Source organism: Oryctolagus cuniculus, chromosome 2 (genome assembly GCF_964237555.1).
Source record: "Oryctolagus cuniculus chromosome 2, mOryCun1.1, whole genome shotgun sequence".
Classification (NCBI taxonomy): Eukaryota; Metazoa; Chordata; class Mammalia; order Lagomorpha; family Leporidae; genus Oryctolagus; species Oryctolagus cuniculus.
Genome location: NC_091433.1, coordinates 172711320 through 172729653, shown reverse-complemented (window position 1 = coordinate 172729653; position 18334 = coordinate 172711320).

Here is an 18334-nt window from a genome sequence, read left to right as displayed (position 1 = left end):
CTGCAGTGCTGGCATCCCATATGAGTTCCAGTTCGAGTCCTGGCTGCTCCACTTTCAATCTAGCTCTCTGCTATGGCCTGGGAAAGCAGTGGAAGGTGGCCCAAGTCCTTGGGCCCCTGAACTTACGTGGGAGACCAAGAGGAAGCTCCCGGCTCCTGGCTTCGGATCGGCGCAGCTCTGGCTGTTGCAACCACCTGGGGAGTGAACCAGCAAATGGAAAACCTCTCTGTCTCGCTGCCTCTGCCTCTCTGTAACTCTGTCTTTTAAATAAATAAATAAATCTCTAAAATATTTATTTGTTTGAAGTGCAGAGCAACAGAAAGAGGGAGGAGAAACAGATAATAAGGGATCTTCCATCCACTGGTTCACTCCCTAAATGGTTGCAACAGCCATGGCTGGATCAGGTTGAAACCAGGGATTCCGTCCAGATCTCCCGAGTGGGTGGTGGTGGCCTAAGAACTTGTGCCGCGGTCAGCTGTTTTCCCAGGCACTTTTTAGCAGGAAGCTGGATCAGACACAGAGCAGCTGGGACGTGAAAGGTCGCTGTTGGCTTCACAAGAGGCGGCTTCCCCACAACCCTCCTCAGGCATGTGAATCGATTCTGATAACGCTGTCTTCACACCAGTTCTGTTTCTCCGGAGAGTTCTGATGCCCATCACCGGAGACCCCTCGCATCCCTTTGTCCAGGGGCAGACAGAGCACAGCACACAGCAGCGCCATCACTCCAGCTCCCACGTCAATGCTCTTCTGTCTTCATCCCAGGGAACCAAGGAGTGAGGGAGAGGAATGGGGGTTGGGCAGAGCTCCAGGTTCTCCATGCCCTTGGAACCTCTGTCCCCAGACCATGGCCAGGGACAGCCTCTGTCTTTGCTGGCATCCCCAGATCGGGAGACCTCTAGCCTCAGGTGTGGGGTGCTGAGATTTTCAGTGTTGAGGGTGGGAGGGAGAACGAGTCGGCACGTGGATGGGTTTGCAGTGACCCTCGCTCAGGCCAACACGGATAATCACAGTTTATCAGCCCGCTGGAAAAAATGACTACAATTACATGTCACACATCAACACAAAGGAAAAATAAAAGCCCCACTGGAATGTCTGAGTCACTCTTCAGAGCCTTTAAATTACCCATTCATTTATGGCCCTTCTTACCACCTCCCCCCTGCACGGGGCAGGGTGGGGCCCAGCCAGCTGCCATTTGTCCAGTGCTTGCCAGCCTGGCCCGCAGACCCTGCCAAGCGCAGAGATTCTTGGGGACTTAAAAGAGGTTGCAACAGGATCTCAAAGAGATCAGAGGGAACGGGAACACTGGGAGAAGTCTTTCTTTTACAGGCACTTGTTCTATACTCAACACTGAGCTGGAGGCTTGGGCGTGTTACTTGCACACAAGAAACAAAGCCAGGCAGAATGAAGATAAATCGCAGTCAACAGGGAGACGTTGCTTTGTCACTTGGGGCCACCACGTTTGCACCTAAGCCAAACAATTGTTCTGCTGCCCCAGTTTGCCTCTTTGAAAACAAATTGCTTTGCACAGAAGAGGGTAGGAGGATTCAGCAGCTGCTGCCACTGAGGCCTGGCACTGGCCCCGGTCTAAGGTGCCCTTGGAAACAATCCATGCACCTCTTAAACGCTGGAGAGAAGTGGAATGTCGCTGTGTAAGATCACATTTTAAATTCGCAGGAGCCGGGGTTTTCAAGCGTGTTGGGGTCATGCACTCCTTTGAGAATCAAATGGGAGCTATTGGCCTTCTGTCTGCAAAACCAACACATTGTTTCCAATTCCAGGGAATTCACAGGTGCCCCTGGTGGGATGGGGAGCAGCGCCTTCTGATCCCAGGAATCCCTCATCCCACTTCCTCTTCCCGTGTGTGTGTGTGTGTGTTTTTTTAAAGATTTATTTATTTATTTGAAAGTCAGAGTTACACAGAGAGAAGGAGAGGCAGAGAGAGAGAGGTCTTCCATCCATGGTTCACTCCCCAATTGTCTGGAGCTGGGCTGATCTGAAGCCAGGAGCCAGGAGCTTCTTCCGGGTCTCCCATGTGGGTGAAGGGGTCCAAGGACTTGGGCCATCTTCTACCGCTTTCCCAGGCCATAGCAGAGAGCTGGACTGGAAGTGGAGCAGCCAGACCTCAAACTGGCGCCCGTATGGGATGCTGGCACTGCAGGCGGCGTCTTAACCCACTATGCCACAGCGCCGGCTTCCTTCCCATGTTTTAAGACTTCATCTTTGAAGGTAGGATTTGCTTGACAGGAAGAGAAGGAGCTTGGACACGGAGGCCCCCGGAGGGCCCCTCTTAGCTCCCTCAGAGATCGGGTCATGCACAGACTCCTCCGTGCTCATGGCCGGGCGTGGGAGTGGGGTGGGGGTAACGTGGCCTCTGAGGGTCACTCCTTGTGCTTCCCCTGCCAGGACTTCCTTGGGTCTCTCCAGCAGCCCCGCAAGGCCCAGCCCCCAAGCACGATGCTAGTGGGGAGCGAGGACTGCCAGGTTTCCAGGGTGAACGTGCAAACTCTGTGATGCCCGGTGCTTCCAGAATTTTCACTATCCTCATTCATTCCTCGACTTGGTGCTTGAATCTGTGGGCTGCGGTGGATGGCGGGCAGCAGGTCTGGGCTGGAGAAGACAATGTCTAAGCAGCAGTTTTATGGCTGCCCATCTGTCTGTGAACTTTGGAATGCTCGCTCACCATAGCAATGCAGTGATCATTAATAACGCTAACAATGGGGGTGTGTGTTTGGTTAAGATGATGGTGGGATGCCTGCATCCCACGTTGGAGTGCCTGGGTCCAGTGCCCAGTTCTGGCTCCTGGCTCAATCTTCTGGGTGGTGTAGACTCTGCTGGTTTGGTTTCTGCCACCCATGCAGAAGACCTGGATCCAGTCCCCGGCTCTTGGCTTTAGTCCAGCCCAATCCTGGACTTTGCAGGAATTTGCAGAGTAAATCAAGGGATGGAAGCTCCATCTGTCTGCCTTTTCTTTGGTCTCTGTCTCTTTGCATCTCAAATTTTAAAAAATTAAACAATAATGAAAGCAATGGTTTTTTGTAGGGCACACCTTTTTACCCTGTATAAAGTGTTTATGCAGATATTCTTTTTTTTTCCTGGAAAATACACAGAAAACTTACCGTTTTTACTATTTTTTAAGTGTACAACTCAGTGGCATTAAGTACATTCACAATATTATGCAATGATCACCCCTACCCATTTCCGGAATCTTTTTGTCATCCCAAACAGAAACTCGACTACTTCCTGTCTCTATGAACGTGCCTGTTTTAGAAACCTCCTGTAAGGGAAATCACACAAGGCTGCCCTTTGGCGCATGTTTCATTCCATTTAGCATGGTGTGTTTGGGTTCATCCGTGGTGCAGCATCCCTGTTGTACCAGAATTTCATCCTCCCTAAGGCTGAATGACAGTCTGCTTATGCATACGCTCAGCTGCGTCTATCTAGTCATCTGTCCATAGATGCTTGGGTGTGTCTAACGCTGGGCTTTTGTGAATAATGCTGCCATGAACACTGGTATGCAGGGCAATCTATTTGAGTCCCTGCTTTTACTGTTTTGGGGTCTACACCATAGGGGCAGAATTGCTAGATCATATGATAATTCTATTATATTCTCTCATCTTGTGATTAAAAAAAAAAACCTCTTACTTTATCATAGATTCAAAACACGAGGACACTGAAGCTCAGATGAGTGAAGGAAATGAATTCACTTAAGAAAAGTTGCTAATCTGGGATTGCAAATATTCCTGCGTTCCGGCCTGGGACTAGAGGGAGGCTTCTGATATCCAGGGGCAAAATGCAGGAAGAATCACTCCCAGGATGGCGCCGCCCTCGCCATCCCAATTCATCCATGACAGGCAGTAGCAGGCCAGGACTCACAACACTTTTGGGGCCCACAAAAAATGTTTCAATTTATTTTAAAGATTTATTTGTTTATTTTAAAGTCAGAGTTACACAGAGAGAGAAGGAGAGACAGAGAGAGAGAGAGAGAGAAAGGTCTTCCATCTGCTGGTTCACTCCCCCAGTTGGCCACAACTGCTGAAGCCGCGCTGATTTGAAGCCGGCAGCCAAGGAGCTTCCTCCCGGTCTTCCACATGGGTGCAGGGGCCCAAGCACTTGCACCATCCTCCACTGCTTTCCCAGGTCATAGCAGAGAGCTGGATCAGAAGTGGAGCAGCCGGGACTCAAACCGGTGCCCATATGAGATGCCAGCACTGCAGGCGATGGCTTTACCTGCTACGCCACAGCGCCAGCCCCCTCAATTTATTTTAACATCAGGAAAAAATGGATATACTCCAGGTTGGATCTATTTGTCTTTATATCAATGCAGTTTTTTTTTTTTAATGGAGAAAGGGGCCCATGATGACAAAGGTGCCCACAGCCCCCAAAAGTCAGAATGGTCCCTCCCCGAATTTGAGCATCTTACTAAGCCTGAGTTCCTCGGGGCATGTGATTTAAGGAGGCTCTCATTTTCCGATTCCTGCAGGTTTTGAGCCTGCATTGTCATGAAACCCAGGGTGAGTGCCTCCTTACATTTTGCGTCCTGAGGACCTGGCTTGCTTCGCTCCCCTTAGGCCTGCCATGCCTGGGTCCTGAGCAGGTTGAATTATTCCCCCCAGGGGGGGTCCACTGGGAAAAATCCTGGGTCAAGGGCTCCTCAGTGGGTGGTGTGCTCTGTGCCACTAAAGGAAACAGGGAGGCCAAGGCAGGCCAGCTCAGTCACAGAGAGGCTGCAAGTTGGTCTTTGTATTAATTCCCAAACCATTCGTTAATCTTGCAGGAAAGATTTCCTTTCGAAAGCTCTACCTCTGGATTCAGAATCCTTACTTCTTCATCCATTCCGGGGACCACAGCGCCCCCCTCCATGTCACTGTACCCCGACCCGCTGCGGGGAGTCTGGTCTTTTCACATGAACTTCTGCAGGGAGAGGGCGCCTGGGGAGACAAGATGCAGTCACTTAATTCACCTGATGAATCCTTACCGAGCACCTACTGTATGCTCAGACACTCGGCATAGGAAAGTAGAAGTAGTCAACAAGCCCTCCCTGCCTTCATGGAGCTTATGGTCTAGTCCAGGGAGACACTTAAGAAAAAGCAAAACCTACAGCGGACCTGGTAGAGATGGGCAACGAGAAACAGAAAGCAGCGGCTGAGAAGCCCAGAGTGGGCCTGGGGAGTGCGGTTTTTTCGGAGGTTCCATTTTAGCAAAGGCCTGGGGAGAATGAGAGGAAAAGTTGTGTGGCTATCTGGGTGGAATGTTCCAGAAAGAGAAGTCGCAGGTGCAGGGGCCCTGAGGCTGCAGGGTGCCTGGCTGGGGCGAGTCGCTGTTGTGTTCCTGTGGGCTGCTTCCTCTCCACAGCACCCCAGGGTCTCAGACTCCCTGCGGAGGCCCTCCAAGACCCAGCTCTGCAGGTCGCTGTGAGTGGCAGTTGTTCGTTCTCCCCTGGCCTATGCAGCCCTGTTTTCCAGGAGATTGCAGTACTAGTCTGGTCTGTTTTTTAATAGAGCTGTGATGTGACCTCCAGGGCCATGACATGGCCTCACTTGCCCCAACCTGTGCAGGGAAGCAGAGAAAGCAATGCAGGCCCAGAGAGAGCTGACTCGGGATAGACGGCACAGGGAGGATGGGAGAGAACCACTTCTGTGGTTCCAACAGTGCTTTCGCTTTCTGGTTCTTGTTCCTCCCTTGAGAGGCCCCACTGGGTGCCTGCCCTTGACTTCCATGAGAGATCCATACATCTCTGGGATTAGCCCCACCCCATCTGCATCTCCTGGGAGTGGCAGGACCTGAAGTCTAGATTTGTTCTCCTGCCGCCCCTTCTCCCAACCAGGAGGAGTGCTCCCTTTCAGCCATCTGCGTTCCTGGAGGTGTGAGCCCTTCGTGCCTGTGCCTTGCAGACTTTCCCAGAGGGAGCCCTGATTCTGGAGTCAGGTGCTCTGGGCTCATCCTTGACCAAGTCCTTGGAATTCCTTGAGCCTCTCTCTTCACCTCTACCATGGGGATTATAATCCCACTCTGCTGGCCTCTTTGCACTTCTGAAGCTGTAATCACAGAAGCTCTGCAGATGGGTTCTGTCCATTGTCAAATGCCATGGTCATGTAAGTGGCCATGACCTGCCTGTGCCCAGGCCCCCCTCAGCCCGAGCCGAGACAGAGCTGGCTTCTGAGGCCTGGGTGCCAGCTCTGGCTGAGCCACCCCTCCGGGCTCCACCCAAGAGCTCGCGCCTTCCTGTTTCCTCCTTGTCTCACCCTTCAGGTTTCCTGTTGAGTTGGTTGCTCTGAATCAGTGCCCCTCACTGGCCTCTCCAAACCTCCCTTTCTTCCCTAAAACTCCTTTTGCTCGACAAAAGGTCCCACCTTGCCTGAACATGCCCACCTACTCCCTGGGAGTCTCCCTACACCCGTGCAAGTCTGTGTCACAAAGAGGAGGGCAGCTACCACCTTGCCTTGTGGATCTTCCACACTGTCCTCCCTACAGGGCCCCAGGGCCCCCTGCCCAGCAGTGGCCACAAACAAGAGGGCTGCCTTAGAAACAGTAAGGTTGCTCTGCTGGCTTCAAATCCATTCTGCCCACACAACCACTCTCAGTCTCCAACTTAGGTCACCAGCCACTCTCAAGATGATTCCCACAACCTCCTCACTTTTCCACACAGACCTCTTCTCCCTCCCTAACCAAGCCATCATCCACCTGTCCCCTGCATGAACTTGTGAAAAATGGATCTACTACTCTTCTTCCTTAAGATCTGCCAAGACTCCAGCCCATGGGATGAAACTAAACCACACCACTTCTCTTAGCCCCCCATAACGAACGCAAACTCTGTGGGTATGGTGGGCAACCTGACAGCCCCCAGGACCACACCGTTTGCTATTCCCAGCCTTGGTAACCCCCTGTCTCGTGAGTCACCAGGCCTGGTGATTTGCTTCTGCAGTGTGATAAGGCAAAAACAGCTCTGAGGCTGTAGCTTCCATCTTGCACGCCCTTCCTCCATCTCCCTTTCTCAGACACCAGCTGCCATGTGGTGAGTGGCTCAGTAGAGAGGCCTGTGTGGCCAAAAACTCAAGGAGGCCCCAGGTCAAAAGCCAGTGAGGAGCCGAGCCCTCAGCCTAGTGGTTTGTGAGAAACGGAATCCTACCCACAACTGCACCTTCCCCCGGCTGAGACTGCGAGACCCCAACCTGGGCTGACACCTAGGCTTTGAAAGAGAGGCAGCCAGCTGGATGTGCCCAAACTCCTGAACCAAGGCTGAGCTAACAACCGTTTGTTCTTTTAATAAGCTTTAGGATAACTTGCTAAGCAGCATGATATACTTAATACCACACAGTCTCAATGAATCCCAGACAGCCACGCCAGAGATTCACGCAGCCGTGAACTTGTGACTGGCTTTTCCGCAGGCCTGTCATCCAGCCGCACCTTCTGTTGAGCTTCTCCGGCCACCTCCCCCCTCACCTCTCTCCCACAGTCATTGCAGGTCAGACCAACTTTCTTTAGATGCCCAGCCCTCCTAGCACGCACCCTCAAAGGCTCCTCTCCAACACACACACACCCTTCCCTCCCAGGAGCCAGCCTCCCCCTGGTTGTTTTGTGCAAAGTGGAACCATAATGGATGTGGAGAGCCCAGTTAGCCCAGTGAATCACAGCCCCAGCTGCAAGTCAGAATTAGTTGGGCAATTTTCATAAGGAGGATTGGAGTCCATTTCCAGAGATTCTGTCTTTTTTGTTTTGGTTGGGTATGAAGTTTGGGAACTGGTAATTTTTTGAAGTTCTGCACATGATTTAAATGGAAGTCTTCTTTGTCACAAAAATCTCCTTGTGTCACTCCCCTGCTCTCAGGACGAGATCCGCACCATCTGGTCTTCCACCACCTTGCCCTTCTGCCTGCCTGCTGGGGCCTTGGGGCTCCACGGATGGTGCACTACTCTGTCTGGTCTCTGTGCTCTGACCTCAGGAGCATGGTGCACCCCCTTCCCTCTTCCTAGAATGCCTTGCATGATGGATCCCTCCCTAGACAGGCCTTTGCAGGACCCCAGATTAAACGGGGCCCTCTCTCACCCCATTCATGCTCCCAGAGTAGCTGCTTTTTCCCTTCACAGACCTGGCCCGACTGCAAATACACAGTTAACTGTGTGCTTTTGGTTTAATTTTTGTTTTCCCACAGAAAAAAGAGAAGGGTCATGTCTACCTTGTTTTTCCCTGCATTTCTGGCACCTAACCCAATTACCTGGCACCTGGGAGGTATTGACTAGAATTTTATGCAATCGTAGTGAACACATGTTCCTCATACCCCATGGCTTGGCACATTGTCCCTTCTACCTGAACTGTACTAATCCCGCCCACAGCATCTCCTGTTTCCTCCTGGCAAACTCCTATGCATCCTTCATGACCCCTCAGAGAAGCCCCTCGCCTCAGGCACAGTTTATTCTCCTCTGTCAGCAGCTAGCACGTGCCTGCTTTGGGCACCTGGGGGACTTCTTTGCGGCCCCCCCATCCTCCAGCTGCCCTGAAATGGGAGCTCCTGCACCTTCCACACGACTCTAGCTGGCTACTGCCTCGGGCAGCAGCGGCTCCCTGCATCCTGAGACACTCACCCAAGGAGGTGCCTGCAGCCCTGGAACTGCTCCTGGGCAGCTGTGGGCCCGGCAGGCAGCTGGGCAGAAGGCCAGCTGGGTGGTTCTTGTCTGCTGCCCAAGTGGAGAGAAGCAGAAGTGGCAGGGCAAGGCTGGAGGAAGCCATCCGGGGAGCCCACAGCTGGCGGCTCCTGGGGGCCAGCCTCACCCTGCCTGTCCTCCGTCCCACTTTCTCTTCCTGTGACCAACTGACTGCCTGAATGACTTGGGAGCTGCGGAGGGCGTGGGAACAGTCTTTGGAAAAGGACCACCTGCCATACAGGAAACATCTTTTTCGGGGCTGGCACTGTGGCCCAGCAGGTTAAAGCCCCAGCCTGCAGTGCCAGCATCACACATGGACACCGGTTCTAGTCCCAGCTCCTTCACTTCCAATCCACCTCCCAGCTAAAGCTCTTGGGAAAGCAGCGCAGGATGGGATAAGCCCTTGGGCCTCTGCACCCACGTGGAAGAAGCTCCTGGCTCTTGGCTCCCCAGCTCTGGCTATTGCGGCCATTTGGGGTGTGAACCAGTAGGTGGAAGACCTCTCTCTCTCTGCCTTTCAAATACATGAAAGGAAGAAAGGAAGAAAGAAAGGGAGGAAGGAAGGAAGAATCTTTTTCGAGTTATACAGATGGAGCAGGGTTGATGGGCAGCGTGGATGCTAGGAACATCAATCCCTGGCATCCAGTTCTGGAGAAATGCTGACTACGGTGATTAAACACCCCGGGGACCCTGCTCCAAGTCCTCAGGACTTTGTGTCCCAGGAACAGCAGTCCGAGTTCTCATGTTCCCGCCCAAAGGAGGGACTTTCTCAGGGAACCACCTGGTGGCTGGGGCCCAGGACAGCTTCCTTGGTCCCCACTCCCTCACCTGCCTTGACTTCATCCTGGACGTCTTTGTCCTGCTTCCTCATCAGCCTGACTCTCCAGCATGCACCAGGGCATGCCCTCACCTCCACGGTGGTTCCTGTCCACACACAGGTGATCTCCAGCAACCACGCAGAGGGTGCCAGGAGGCAGAGGGGGGCTCTGACCCAGTTTGAATGAAGTAGACAAACTTCTCCTCCCCCAGGCCTCACGCTCAGGACCTGAGCAAGATCTACACCCTCAGCACTCCTAGCTTGCTAACATCTTGTACCCAACTATCTTTTTAAAGGTTTGATGAACAGGAAACCATATCAACACACGAGACATTCACCGGGGCCTTGTCCTGTGCTTAGCTCCCACACCCCGCCTGGCTTGGGAGCAATGCCGACCTGGCCCCGTTCCCAGCAATTCCACCCACAGTTCTGCCTGTAGGCACTTTAGCAGCCTCTCCTGCCCTGACATGATCACAAAACCAGCCTTTCTCCAGGATGGCTCTCCTCCACTCTCCGCATTGTTTGCCCTCCGAGGGCTGGGTCGCGGAGAGGGCTGGGAACGGCTCAGGCCCCACCTGCAACAGTCCCGGGGAAGGAGACCCAGCCGCCCCAGTAGGGGAGGATGTGGGAGGGACAGCTCTGGCGTCTGTCTCTGCCCCTCCCTCTCCCCGTCACCTGCCTTCTATTCCCCACTGTTGGGAGGAGAGGCTTTTCCGCACACGGTGACCCTTTTGTACCATGGTTCATCCTTGTTTCATTTAACCTATCTCTGTCTTCACACTTCAGCTTGGCTTCCGATGGACAGGATATAGTCATGTATTCTATCTGTATAGTTGTGTTTTAGTCCAGTCTGGCGATCCCTGCCTTTCAAGTGAGATGCTTACACAGTTTACATCTAATGTGATTAGTGACATGAATCATGTGGGGTTTGCCATCCCACCCTTTGTTTGCCATTTCTCTCATCTGCTTTTGTTTATTGCCCTATTTTCCTCTCTGAGTTAGAATAGTGTAGGTGACTCTTTTTTGTCTCTTTTATCGGCTTACTTGTTACATGCTATGGAGGTTGCTTTAGGGTTCATAATATATGATTTAGCTATCATACTCTGCCTTTAACTATTAGTACTGTTGTTGCTGCTTGCTTTAAACAATCAGCGTTCTTTTAAAGAAATTTAAAAAATAAATTTAGGGATGGGCAATGTGATACAGAATGTTAACCTCAGTGGGGGTGCCCGTATCCTATACTGGAGGGCCTGAGATTGAGTTCTACCTCCTTGGGCCCCTGTACCTGCATGGGAGACTCAAGGGAAACTCCTGGCTCCTGGCTTCGGATTGGCGCAGCTCCAGCCATTGCAGCCATCTGACCCAGCAGATGGAAGACCTCTCTCTCTCTCTCTCTCTTTCTCTCTCTCTCTGACTCTCTGTATCTCTGCCTTTCAAAATAAAATAAATAAATAAATCTGGAAAAAAAAAGTTCATGGTAGGTGGGCATTTGGTACAGTGGCTCTGTCACCACTTGGGGTGCTCCCACCCCCATCCCACCTCAGAGTGTCTGCTTTGAGTCCTGGCTACTCCTTTTCTGTCCCCGCTTCCTGCTCATGTGAATCCTGGGAAGGCAGCAAATGATGGCTCAAGTACTTGGGTCCCTGGAAGAAACATGGGAGACCTGGATTGTGTTCCAGGCTTTGGCCTGGTCCGTGCCTGACTGTTGTGGGCATTTGGTGAAAGAGCTAATATATGGAAGATCTCTTTGCATTTATCTTGCCTCCACTTAAAAAAATGAAAATAAACAAAAAAATTTTTGAATGTTCATGGGAAAATAGAATGTTTCTTTTGATGCAAAATCATTTTGAAATCATATTTGATTTTATTTTCCTCCTGCCCAAAGGTCCCCTTTTAACTTTCTCATTAAGGTTTTACATGCATCAAAAAAGTCCTCACCTTCATTTTCACAAGATAGTTTTGCTGTGTATAAAACTCTAGGTTTCCAATGTTTTCTTTCAGTTTATTAAAGACACTGATCTTTGGGTTATATTATTCCAGCCATGAGTCTGCTGTCTTTGTTTTTGCTCCTCGTGCCTTTTTCCTGGCATTCCCTCTCTCTTAGAACTTTTTCTTTTTATTGCTATTTTAAGTAAGTTGTTGATGCACATTATCCGCATGTTTCTCACGCTGGGGTTGAGGAGGGGTGCCTTGAGCTTCCTGTGTCTTTTAATCAAACTGGGAAAATGTTTCAGCTATCATTTCTGCCCTTTTCTTTCTATTCTCCTTTCGGGACTGTAACTGTTTATATATTGCACCACTGGAAGTCTTCCTGCAGCTACTCTTGCTCTGTGTAGTGTTTTCTTCCCATCTGCAGTGCCTCATCGACTCTTATTCCCCTCCAGTGTGGTTTTTTTCAATCTCAGACATTTCAGGGTTTGGTTGGCTTCTTTTGTTTTAAATCCCTAGAAGTTTGACTTGGATCTCTTAAAAAGCATCTTTCATGTCATCCTACTCATTTGTCCATGCTTTCCTCTATCTTCCTGAACAGATGGGATGTATTTATAACACCTGTTTTAAGAGGTTCGTATCTATTCTTTCTATCATCTATGTCATTTCTGTGTCTGGTTATACTGACGGATGTTTCCTCATTATGGATTGTGTTTTCCTGGTTCTTTGATGCCTAATGATTGTTTATTGTGTGCCAGATGATGTAAGTCTCACACTGTCAGATTTTTTTTCTTTGATTACTTTTGAGTTTTATTCTGGGATTCAATTAAGCTATTGGAAACGATCTGATTTTCAAGACTTGCTCTCCAGCTTCTTAGGTGGAGCCAGAGCAGCCTTTAATCTAGACCCAATTTTTCCCATTCCTGGGGCAGGAAGTGAGAGCCATCGCTGGACATGATAGCATTTGCACTTAAGGAAACCAGTCTGGCAGCAGGAGTACAACAGGAAAAACGGAGCGGGCAGAGAGAGACCTGAGCGAAGTCGGCTGTTTATCCCACCAAAGGAACGAAGAAGACCGGAGTTCAGGCAGCCATCAGAGCGGGAACGAAGGGTGTTTGGGGTGGCAGAGTAAGGGGGGGGGGTGGTCTGAAACGATCTGAGATTTCCCACCTGGGCTTCTGCTGGGCTTCAAGCAGAAGACATCCCACTTGCAGCCACCTAAAGGCTGCCAGAGGCCAGGGTGTTCCCATCACACCTTCTTGAATCTCTGTCATTCCAAAGGGCTGACAGTGGGATGGGGCAAAGCCAGGACCACACAACCCTTGGGTATCCGCTGGGCTTTTTCCTCTGCTGGCTCCAAAGAGTGATGTTAAATAAACACCACAGGAGGCTACTGTTTGCGACTAAGCTCCAGCACTGGGCCCCAACAGCTCAGACTAAAATCACAATGGAGTCACCCATGCCAAAGTTCCAGGTCAGCAACTTGAAGCTAAGACTGGTATCTGACCTTCCCAGGAGTCCGGAGAAGACAAGGGACGAATGTCCTGAACAGGCTGTGTCTGCTGGCTTGATCATGGAGTGCCCTCTGCCTTCACCCTCACACAGAACACGGATCCCAAGGCAACCAGGTGTGAACCGATCGGTTATTTTTCTATTGCTCTCGCTTTCACCTTGCAAGGGAAGTAACTTTGAAATCACCAATCAACTCTTCAGATTTTGTTTCTGCTTTCTTTGGCTTTTTTTTGTGTGTGTCTACAAAACTAAATCCTGAGCGCCAGCACTGTAGTGTAGCAGGTAAAGCCTCCGCCTGCAGTGCCGGCATCCCATATGGGCACTGGTTCGAGTCCGGGCTGCTCCTCTTCCAGTCCAGCTCTCTGCTGCGTCCCGGGAAGGCAGTGGAGGATGGACCAAGTCCTTGGTCCCCTGCACCTGCATGGGAGACCAGGAGGAAGTTCCTGGCTCCTGGCTTCAGATCGGGACAGCTCTGGCCGTTGCGGCCAATTGGGGAGTGAACCAGAGGATGGAAGACACCTCTCTCTCTCTCCCTTTCTCTCCCTCCCGCCCTCTCTCTCTCTCTGCCTCTCCTTCTCTCTCTGTGTCACTCTGACTTACTTTCAAATAAATAAATAAATCTTAAAAAAATAAATCAAATGCTGCTCAGCCCATGGAACCCTTACTCTGCTTGAAGGACTGGAGTGTTGAAGATCTCTAAACGGTGGTGATTTGTCCCTCGATGGTGTCCAATTCAACATCTCGAACACCTGGACTCTTCCTGCCTATGACATCACAGGCTTCCTCCCGCTGGAGCAGAAAGTTTCTCAGTGTCAGTGAACCATCTGCTGCCTGACAGAGCTCAGTGATCGGTCTTTCTAGCACTGTGCCTTTTATAATGTGATTCGATGCCTTGAAATTGCGTTAGTATCTGTCTAGGATCAAGTCTGTCTCTTTCTAATGAAAGAATGTTAACAAAAAATTTCGTTCATGAAACATGGAATGGGCCTCCCCGGTTCTCACTGAGCCATCTAGAGACTGTGGTCTGTCCTCTGGCTCCATTTTCGGAAGAAAATATTTCTTTATGAACAACATAGTGCGTAATCTCCCCCTTGCTTTGATGCAGCAAGATGTCATTGGGAAGAAATCCAAAAACAGTCAAATGTATGGTGGGAACTATGGCCTTCAGAGTTAAAATGTACTCTGTCCACATCAAGGTAAAGAAAGAGTTAAATTTAAAAAACAAAAAAGAAAGTTCAACAAGTGAGTCTCTTACTTCCTCTCTCTCTCTCTCTCTCTCTCTCTCTCTCACCTCCGGAGCCATGCATTTGACCAACAGTAAACTATGTATCTCTAATTATCTTGTCTAAGTAAAAAAAAGTGCTTCCCACCCTGCCTGGGGCCCAGGAAAGTCATGAACTTGAGCTGCCTGCAGGGACAATTCTTTCCCCTGGGATAGGGGCGAGTTAGCGCTCAAACCTGACAGTGGAAGAAAAAGGAAACCATGCACATATGTATCGTAGTTCATGCGCTTTGCAAACTGTTGGGGCATTCTCTCGGTTCCTCTATTTTCTGTGTGTGTTTCACACACATGTGCACACCCAAATAAGCCTGCCTAAATATATTAGCAGGGTTGACACTCAGGGCCCATTGTGATCATTAATTGAAGCCGTGAAAAGGCAGGAACAAAAGCATTAATTGGAGGCTAACAGAGATTCGCCTCAGTAGTAAACTCCCTCTGTTTTAAAGTGAACAAAATCTGAAGCAAAGGATTAAATTATTAAGACAGTGAACGTCATACAAATTATCTGAAAATGCTGCAGGCCCAATGTCTGCCTTCTAAAGAGGGAAAAGGCTAACCATAGTCTCTGTCTCCTGGCACCCAATAGGCAGCTCTTAACAAGGATCCTAAATACCGAAACATGCCCAGGCTGTAGTTCTTGAGCACTGGAGCTGAAGTCCAATGCAGCAAGCCTCGTAACATCTGGTCTCCAGCAGCAGCGGGATGTGTTGAAGCCTGATTTTGCACAAGTCTGGGGTAGAGGCACAGAGGGACTTTGCAAGAGCGACCAGTGGCAGCGTAGGAACAGAGGAGAGGGGTAATTGGTAAGGAGAAGGGAGGGATGAGGATGACATCAAACAAAACCAAATGAGCTGAAAATAAACAGTCTCCTCAAAGGTTAGGAAGAGACGATATATTACTAAAAGATTGCTTTCAGAAAAAGGTAAAATCACGACTCATATTCAGATATCCAAATGTACCTGTTAAAAGAATTTATTCAGGGCCGGCGCTGTGGCGCACTAGGTTAATCCTCCACCTGCGGCAACGGCATCCCATACGGGCGCCGGTTCTAGTCCCAGATGCTCCTCTACTAGTCAAGCTCTCTGCTGTGGCCTGGGAGAGCAGTAGAAGATGGCTCGAGTGCTTGGGCTCCTGCACCCACATGGGAGACCTGGAAGAAGCTCCTGGCTCCTGGCTTCAGATCGGCGCAGTTCCAGCTGTTGAGGCCATTTGGGGAGTGAACCAATGGAAGGAAGACTTTTCTCTCTGTCTCTGTCTCTCTCTCTCACTGTCTGTTACTCTACTTCTCAAATAAATAAATAAATAAAATCTTTAACAAAAAAAGAATTTATTCACTCTGGATACCAGAGAACCAGGAGAAGTGGAAAACACACACATTTATAGTGACTGAAGGAATGTTGGGATGGACTGTGGGAGGGGATGACGCTGTTTTTCTTTTTTTTTTTTTTCCAAAGAGGGAAGAAGTCCATCAATTCATTATCAGACAGGACAGAATTTACATTATCTATCAGTTACTACAATTTATAGAGCATTGCAAAATAGCTCCGAGACAATGTGCAGGAGAATCGGACCATCTGGAAGGCCGTGCTTGGATGATGTGTACTTTTCCACTGAAATCTACTGTTCTTTTCCTGCAATATTCGTCAAAGATGAAAGGGAAATTGAGTTCTCATAAGATAGGGGTGTTGTTGGAACTTCTCCAGCAAAGGTTGGGCCAGAAAACAACAGCCATGGCTCAGTAATTTTATTACTTCTTAAGTTCCGTCACTGCCTGGGTGTGCATGCGTGCGTGCACACAGTCCCACAGGAGCACAAGTGTGGAATCAGAACGTAAAAACTGGGACAGACCTGCTTCACTGATCTTCTGGTCTAAGCGCCACGGTTCGTAGAGGAGGAACCCGAGACCTTGGGCTGTTTAAGGTCCCTCAGCTTTTCTGAAAAATGGTGATCCCAGTGGCCATCACCAGGTGGGCGACAGAGGACTCGAGACTCAGCACCTCCCCAGTGTGTGTGTGTGTGTGCACATTTCTGCAGATGGGTCTAGAATGTTCTAGAATGTTCATCACACGGCTGATCCTGCCTCTACACTTTCCCCAGCAGCATATGGAGTGCACACAAAATCTAGCTATGATAAACATAGCTGGAATGTGGCTACCCTCATAGAACTTTTAAAAGGCTTTTTGAACAGGAAACATTTTAATAGCCTACATCATTTAAGTTAAAAGAAAAAAGGGCTAAGAAATGTGAACAACGCATTCCTTTTCCTTGGATGAATTACCCTATAACAAGTGGAAGCTTTCCAAATCATTCCATTGTTCCTTCTACAGTTAACTATTTCAGCATCTAAGAATTAAAAGGCAGACAGGGGCTTCAGCTGTGTGAGTGTGAAGAGCAGGACGAGGGTGCCATTCCTTAGTTGCTCATTCTCCCCTTCCCATTCTCCCCTGTCCCATGTTCACAACAGAGAGAGCACCTGGAGCCTCAGGGGAGGAGGGAGTGGGAAGAAAGCTGTCCTTCCTCCTAGCCAACTGGTAAGGGATGTCAACGTGGGTACATGGAAAGCAGGCTGAAGGCTTCTTTTTCAGACCCCAGCTGTCCCAAGTCACTTCTGCCTTCCCACTTCTTGTAATCATCTAGAAACTCAGCCAGTGAGAGACTGAAGTGCCCAGGCGAGAAGCCTCAGAAGGAATTTCAACCATGTGCTCAAGATGATGGACTGATCCTACATCAAAGACCAGCACAGCATCCCAAAGCTCTGAGTGGGAGATTGCTCCAGTTTGGCATGTAAAATAAGGGTTAATCTCCAAACCACGGGCAGCTGCCTTCTGCTGGAGGCAGATCAGGGCCAGGACAGACTGGGAACCATCCGTGGGCAGTGGATATTCCTGGGACAGGGGCCCCAGAACGGCAAGGCACTGCTCTTCTTTGGGGATGCTCTGTGTGAGGACTCTAGGACATGGCCATCACCTGTTTTAGGAATGGACTTCACATCAAACTGTACACCTTGCTGTTCCGTATCCACTATGATATCACAGTGACTGGATTTCCCAAAAGCTCTAGGATGCACAAAACAAACAATGAGCCCTAATGTAAACATGGACTTTAGTTAATAATAATGTGTTAATATTGGTTCATCAATGGCAACAACATTAATGTAACATAGCAAAGTGTTAGAAATAGGGGAAGCTAGAGGTGGGAATATAAGGGAGCCACTGGTCTTCTTGATCGTCTGTAAAGTTAAAGCTGTTCTTAAAAAATAAAATCTCTTATATAAAATTAAAAGTGCATCTTAGGTCATTTCTGAATCTCCTCCCTACCACAGAAGGGCTGGGGTCTGGGCTCCAGACTCCTCCCTACCACAGAAGGGCTGGGGTCTGGGCTCCTCCCTACCACAGAAGGGCTGGGGTCTGGGCTCCTTCCCTTCACAGAAGGGCTGGGGTCTGGGCTCCTCCCTACCACAGAAGGGCTGGGGTCTGGGCTCCTCCCTACCACAGAAGGGCTGGGGTCTGGGCTCCTCCCTACCACAGAAGGGCTGGGGCCTGGGCTCCTTCCCTTCACAGAAGGGCTGGGGTCTGGGCTCCTCCCTACCACAGAAGGGCTGGGGTCTGGGCTCCTCCCTACCACAGATGGGCTGGGGTCTGGGCTCCTCCCTACCACAGAAGGGCTGGGGTCTGGGCTCCTTCCCTTCACAGAAGGGCTGGGGGTCTGGACTCCTTCCCTTCACAGAAGGGCTGGGGTCTGGGCTCCTCCCTACCACAGAAGGGCTGGGGTCTGGGCTCCTCCCTACCACAGAAGGGCTGGGGTCTGGGCTCCTTCCCTTCACAGAAGGGCTTGCTGCTGCAGATCCTGCCTCCCCGTGGAACGCTGTGGTCCAGGAGGGTGAGTGGGATGCTCTGATTCACCATCCACAGGGTTGGAGCATTTGCTGGTGCTGTAGTCCAGTAGCTGGATTTTCTGTCCATATTAGGCAAGGAGTAGGGGTGCCATCCAGGGCTGTGGAAACCATCAGTGGGTGATCCGTTTGCACCTGCCACATCATTCACTGATGACTTCAGTCAGCCAAGCCAGCCAAGGAGGAAGAGGGAATGTGTGGGCAAACTTGAGTCACCCTGCACATCTGCCCCCGGGATGCACAAGATGCCTACTCTGTGCATC